The sequence below is a fragment of the Bidens hawaiensis genome, unplaced genomic scaffold, assembly GCF_021521415.1.
Source record: "Bidens hawaiensis isolate Kalapana, Puna unplaced genomic scaffold, B.hawaiensis_p1.1 tig00048325_1, whole genome shotgun sequence".
NCBI lineage: Eukaryota > Viridiplantae > Streptophyta > Magnoliopsida > Asterales > Asteraceae > Bidens > Bidens hawaiensis.
Window position 1 is genome coordinate 79,861 of NW_027498656.1, and position 7,986 is coordinate 87,846.

Below are 7,986 nucleotides of genomic sequence, written 5' to 3' on the forward strand. Positions count from 1 at the left end.
ACACATGCTAGATAAATTAACATTCGTAAAAAACCCTTTAATAAGAGAATCATTTCCGACCGTGTGCTAGGAAATGAACCTTATTCTTTTACACACTATTGGTTTTCCATACAGGCGTCATAGCCTTTTGGTTATATAATAAACCTCATCCAACACGCAGTTAGATGACTTCACGTTTACAAAAAACGTTTTAAATTATATTACAAAATAATTATTTCTAACACTCATGTTAGGAAACGTGTCGTTTAGTCCACAATATTTTATAATCAATTTGTAACCCGCATGTTAGGAGATGAAACGTTTACAAAGACGTATTGATTGCAAATTAAACTCAATCTAACGCACGTTAGCGTATTAACATTTGCACGAACAAATGGTTTACTTAAAACCATTTTAAATCATTTTAGAATGTATGGTTTTTCATGAATCATTTCTACACGAGTTTAGACATAAACGATCACAGAATTGGTTTAGCTATTAAACCCTACGGCTTTACGAAACCGTTTCTAGCACTGTAATTAGAGCACAAACGATTACAAAAATCGTTTCCAATCGGTTGAATCAAATTACTCGTTTTGTATCACGGTATTTGGATTATGTATTGTACTCCAACTACAAATCCTTAATCAATTGTACTAGCCAAAACATTTCCCAAGGAAAATATTTATTAAATCAAATTAATAATTTTAAACTTTCGTGATCCCAATATCCTTTATAAATGTTTTAAGATTGTCACAACAATCTTGCGAAAGTTTAAAATCTGTTTTAAGATTATAGGACATGGGTCACGATTTTATTAAATAATATTAATAAAACAAATAAATGATCTCTTTATATAATTTGAGAAATTGTAGTACATATACCGTATACAAATATAAACGAGAATAATACGAATTATAACATATATACAAAGATTAATTCATACCGAAGACCTTAACTTATGCTCCAATAGCCAATTCTTGAACATCCTTCAACGAGTTAGAGTCGAACCGGAGTCGCGTTGAACTGGGACCGCGCTCACATCGTCTAGCTTGTATTGACCGAGACCCGAGTGTCACCTTCGAGTCATGTCTTCCTTCATTCGGTGAACCCTGTCTTGATCACATGAAGTCATCCGTACCTTATTAGCTGCAGGATTGAACAAACTGTGGTTCCCGGTTTTGGCTAAGGATTTCTGTTGAACAGAAGTCCCATAAAACAGATTTCGGGCTACCTCCATGAGTCCGTCTGTTTCCTAGGGTACAACAGCCGAAGCAGTATGTACTACCGGGATTACCCTAGCACCCGAACCATAGTTGAAACATAAGTTCGGGATCATGAAAGGTGGAAAGAAACTAAACCATTTATGGTGCGTATGTGATCGGTATGCTACTTATGTGTATTCTAATCTGCCCACCACCTTTCTATTTATAGCAAGAAACAATTATGAGTCAGCATACACGTGTCGAGTAATCAAGCATGCTTCATTATGGTGATGACACATAGATGGTGACTATTCGCAATCACACGACACTTTTCATGAGCTATTTAGCCACTAGACACATGGCAACTAATGGAATGCTAAATACCAGGAGCCGACACTTGGCGCGATGACTCACCTACCTGGTCCAACCACACAATTTAGAGTATCGATATCTCATTCATATCTACTATTTAGACTCGTTTATAATTATTTTATTAGTAATATATACTAATAATTATTATTAGTCCAAAAAGTTTCAACAATAATAGCTAGTTCTTTGTTTCATACTCTCCGTTGATTTGACCATCTACAAATTGAAAATCTACATGTTCCAATAGCTTCACTGTTCCTTCTTTCTCTTCCATCTTACGTAGAACTATTAAGGCTTCATATTAAATTTCATTATTGAAATTTGAAAGTCACAACGTAGGGAAAATGTAAGTTCTTCTCCTTTGGTCTCTGAAGAGTTTTTAAGAGTGAGCTCTTCCGTTTAGTTCATGTTTTCTTATTTGCTTGGTTGGACGGTGAATATTTGTCTTTTAAACCTTGCTTCTCCTATTTCTTTTCCTAAAATCTTTGTGAACGGGGTGAATATTTTGGTACAATTTGGAATTTATGTGGTTACCTTTTATGGGCTTCATATATACCCTTTAAACAATTTGTTTCTTCTTATTTTTCATTTTTTATCTCAAATCTTTTCATTTTGTTGGCTACCTATTTTTTGGGTCTATTGTAATCTTTGAATAGTACCCCCTCCGTAAGGCCCCATTTCCGGTGCCTCACATCTGGTCTTTGGATTTACTCATTCACATAGTTCTACAATTAGAGTTAATTAAAACTTTCGCGGAATATAGAACTTTAACTGTTCATTACAAAACATATAATCTTTCTTTAAAACCATATAACAAAATCATATTTAAATCGTCACTTTTCTTCCATCTTTAGATGCCAGCCACTCAATCCATGCCATGTGTCATCCTCATGCCCTCTCAATGAACATACGTACCTGCGTGCATACTAAAATTCAACTACGCTGAGTGAGTTCTAGTTAATCAGGCAACATACAATTCGTTCTCATACATCTCCACACGTATCTGAAGACACGTATTAAAACTGTAACCCTGTATAATTATCCATAAGAGGCACGTCACATAATATCAAATAAGGGAATCAGTACTACTGCCCGTACTGTATATATGTTTTCCATTAAAGGAACAAACTATATATTATCCATAGAAGGGACACTCTATATATTATCCATAGAAGGAACGCCCTATATATTATCCATAGAAGGAACACGATGCTATCCATAGAAGGAACAATTTACTATCCATAGAAGGAACACGATGCTACCCATAGAAAGAACAATATACTATCCATAGAAGGAACACAATGCTATCCATAGAAGGAACAATATACTATCCATAGAAGGAACATCCTATATACTTTCCATAGAAGGAACATTATATCTACGCTACTATTTAATATCCATGTAAGGAGCATAAACTTTATTATTAAATTTCCATATAAGGATCACTAATAAGATCCGCATACCCTTTCTACACTATCACTTCCCGGGTCTATATCCAATAGAAGTTAGAGGGATTTGTCATCCTAACTTACTATATCAGACATAGGACCCGCATACTGTTCATACCCTTGCTTCTCCATACCATACGTACAACTATAATCATCTTTCTTAACGATACGTGCAATATTCGAAGATCGTTAACGTACCAACAAGTAGTCATTCCTATCTATCACATATATCACATATAGCATACACTTACCACTTAAGGTAAGTGTATTAACTAATCACATCGAGTATGCACACAGCCCCGAAAACATAACAAGGAAATGGAACTAGAAACTCACCTGAACTCGGTTACTTTTTTCGTTAATGGTTACTCCTTTCTTTGGCTGTGCACGGCTAGCTGTATAACAATTATGCATATCAATTAACTATCACTACCCATAACGCGTTCCTGGTCTAATTATAACCCTCAACGAACGAGGGTTCGGGGGCAGCGCCCCTGACAGCAGGGTTTTAGGGGCGGCAGCCCCTAGCAGGGTCCAAAGTGCAGAGCCCCTGGATGTGGTCGAGCTGCCAGGTCAGCTTGGAAAAATTTTATTTATATTAACTGTCTTAACACATTTTCCATTAGACAATTAAATTATTATTTAATTCGCTAACTAAATCTTTATAACGAATTAAGCCTGATTCGTGGTCTAATTCGCTATTCTGGTTCGTTATCTCATCATAACTTGATTCGCCGTCTGGCTTGTTATCCTCACAGAACGAATTGGCAAGTAACGAATCACCTGATTCGTTACTTGATTCGTTATGCTAATTCGTTGTCTGAACATCACCTGATTCGTTACCTTAGCATAGCGAATAAGCATATAACGAATTACCATATTCGTTATCTTATCTAACGAATATATAGATAACGAACTTAAGAGCTCATTCGTTATCAAGTCTCACGAATTAGGTCCCATTCGTTATGAACGCGTAACGAATTGGTCAATCATAACGAATCATCTCTGTTCTTATCCAGACTTTGACTTAGGGTCAAAGTCAAAATCGTCAAGAACACCCAACAGTCAAACTATATTAGATCTGCGATTAAACCTTCATTTCTTAACCAAAAATCATGATTTAGGTATCATTGGAATCGTCTAAGCAGCGCCTACAAACCCTAACCATTCAATCGTTCAAAACATCGGGTTTACAGGTGCGATTTATGTATATATGTTACGGGTCTTCATACTAACAATTAACCTATCAAACTGAAATCAATTTCAGTAAGTTTAGCTTCGTTGGATTCGTTTTTACCATACTAAAACGGATCTATGATTTCTAGACTAAATCCGGACTTAAACGAACAAGTTCGAGCTATAAACGTACCTTAAACGAGTCGAACTACGAACACGATTAAGCCTTGATGTTGTTTTGGTCCGTCACGACGTTCCAGCACCAACAAGCTCGGGTTTTCGCCTTCGGATCTTGGTTCGGGTTATAAGATGGTGTTGTGTGTGTTTTTCTAGGGTGTAGACTATGGTGTAGAGATAGATAATAATGGAAAGGATTAGGGTTTAAGAGGTATTTATATTCCCTTAAGCTCATGGACCTAAGGACCATCTTTCTTTCTTGGTCCATAATTAATTCCATCTAATTAGCCTACTTGAACCGTCTTTGTTATTTTATTACTTCTCTACTAACTCAAGTAATCTTTCCCTTCATAAATAAATAATATATAAAATATTATTCTTGGAAATTTCAGGATGTTGCACCCTCCGTCCCATTATAAGTGTCATAGTTTGACTTTTTAAGTTTTTCTTTTGCAACCTTGACCGTAAATCTTTTTGTTCGTGTCATATAATGGTTGATGAAAATTATATCAATGTAAAATATATTTAAAACCCAATCCATTCATATATTTTACATCACGTATTATATAACACAAACAAAAATATTGTCAGTCAAAGTTAAACAAGAAAGACTTGAAAATCAAACTAGAACACTTATAATGAGACGAAGGGAGGATTTATTTTTCTTACTTCATTTAATGTTGGACCAGTCTTTTGCTATGTTGACAGGAATTTGTATGCCTGTGGCTCTTTTAATTTTTTTCCTACGAGATTTCTTGTTTTAGTCTCATCCCTTCAACCCATTCTTATCGTCACAAATCCTGTCTATCACATACGGCCCTTGAAAGTCAACGTTTTATGGCTTTTGACTTATTTAATTTTAGCTCAAACTGTTCTTGCTGTTTTGTGTCTGTGCTAGCTGACACAACATTCTTACTTTTTATAAGACCTGCTTTCGTACGTTGCAACAATTAGTCGACTAATTTTCATGGCATCCTCATGGGATATACCAATATTGTAAAAGTAGGTTTACAAGGCTGAATACTCCCCGAGTACTCACTACAAGGTATGGTGCTGAGGGGAGTTTCTATAATTCCGTCTAGTTTTTAAGGATCGATTTAAGGTGGTCAACTTCAGTCAGAATCGCATCTAGTCGATCAATTTGGGACGATTTAGACCTAAAAAATAAAACATAATTCATATTTCTATAATATTAAAAAAAGAACATCATTTTTTTGACATATGATTAAATTCTTTTGAATAATTTATTATTCAAAAATGTATTTATCTTATTCATATTGTTATTCACTTATTTTGTTAGTATAAATATTAGTAAACATTTAATATTTTACATCTATATAATATCCAAAAATTAATTTTCTTTTTATCTACCATTTCCGAGTACTCTCCGACGATTTTGACCTAAAAAATAAAACATAATTCATATTTCTATAATATTAAAAAAAGAACATCATTTTTTTGACATATGATTAAATTTTTTTGAATAATTTAGTATTCAAAAATGTATTTATCTTATTTATATTGTTATTCACTTATTTTATTAGTATAAATATTAGTAAACATTTAATATTTTACATCTATATAATATCCAAAAATTAATTTTCTTTATATCTACCATTTCCGAGTACTCTCCGAGTACTCACCTAGTACACTCAACTCCCCGGTCGACCGCCTAGGGTCCGTCTAGCGACTTTTGCAACCATGGTATGGGTGACAATCTTGACCCATTGGTTGAATGAGTTGTATCAAAATGTATAAGATGAGCCATAATGAGTCAAACTAAAAAAAGAAAATGATTGAAACGGGTTGACATTTCTCGGGATTTTTTTTGTGGAACGAGAAAAACGGAAGAAACTTTTTGGTATTTTTTACTTTTTATGTTTTTGATTTATATTTCGAGTTATAATTTTTTAATTATTTTTTTTGAATTTTTTGATGAGGGGTTTTGAAATGGATCAAAATGGGTTGAGATTTCAAAAACTCTCATCAAAAAATTCAAAAAAAAACAATTAAAAAATTATAACTAGAAATATAAATAAAAAACTTGAAAAGTAAAAACACCTATAAGTTTCTTCCGTTTTTCTCGTTCAATTAAAAAAACCGAGAAATGTCAACCCGTTTTGACCCGTTTCAATCATTTTCTTTTTTTAGTTTGATCCATTCTGACTCATCTTATTCATTTTGATACAACCCATTTAACCATGGGTCAAGATTGCCATCCCTAAACCATGGTATATACAGTCAATATAGACTTCATTTTATAGTTGTACTGCTTCAATCATATAGACTTTGGTTTTCTTAGCATAAACTCTTCAGATTCTCAGTGCTCTTTACCTTGACCTAACCACTTCGCGTTGATAGTATGTTTTCAAGCACAGTCTCTTCAAACTTTTATAATATTCATTTACGGTCAGTTGAACAAAACTTGAACAAGAAAACATATGTCATCTCCATGTAATACAAGCTGAACATCTTTCTTATAATAAATCACGCTGAAATGCACTTAGTCCTCTATCTGTTTCATGTAGCACTTCTTCATATACAGGGCCGGTCCCGAGGATTTAAATACCTCGGTCGAGCAGGGTCGGATCCGAGAAACGCTAAAAAATTTGGGCCAAAGGCGAGGCGAGTCTAAAATCGTGTGTTAAGACTTAAGTAAATATAATCTCGATAACTTATAAATAAAAAACTAAATCATACGATGATAATAGTAATTTCAATACGCAAAACATAAATATTGTAGCAAAATAATCTAATTTAAATACCTAAATGAGATGCGATGCTCGCCTTGCATTTTTTGAAGCAAAACTCTCGATCAATTCTTGATAATTTATGCTTTCCAACACATCGCTCTCAATAGATATCATCGCCAAGTCGTTAAGTCTTTCTTTGGACATTGTGGATCGCATGTAAATCTTTAACAACTTCAATTTTGAAAAGCTTCTTTCAACCGAAGCCACAGTTACCGGAATAGTCAACAACACTCGATATGCATTTACCGCATTAGAAAAAAAACCGTGTAGTTTAAAGCATCTAAAGGGGTGACAATATCACTAGATAAAAATGTCTCAAACAACTTCAACTCCAAAAGTAGTTCCTCGGCATCAATATCAGACTCTTCTCCATGCTTCAATGCTTCTTGAAGAGTATAACAACACGACTTAAATTTTGTTTCATCAAGCGCATTCAAACTTCTAGGAAACAAAAAACCAAATTGTTTTTCATATTGTTCGTATTGCTCGAATCTTGTTTCAAGAGAAGAAATCGATTCGTCAACAACACATAAAATTAGTTGACTTTAAAATTTCCCTTGGGTGAAAATAAAACTTCTTGCTCACGAGACTCGTCAAATTGTTTTTTCCTAATAATCGAACGACTTTGAGAGAATACCGGATCAACACCCATTTCAATGGCAATTTTTTTAGCATAAAAAATTGCATTGAGGTGAACGAATGAGTCAATTGATTCACCCCATGTTCATTATAAAGGACAAGATTGCACACAAACCAAGGCACACGAATGAACTCATCGTTAATTCAAAATTAATGAATGGTCCACATACGTTGTATCATTTGTTAACCCCGTTAACGAATCAATCATAAATTAGAATCGTTAACGAATCAACAAAGATA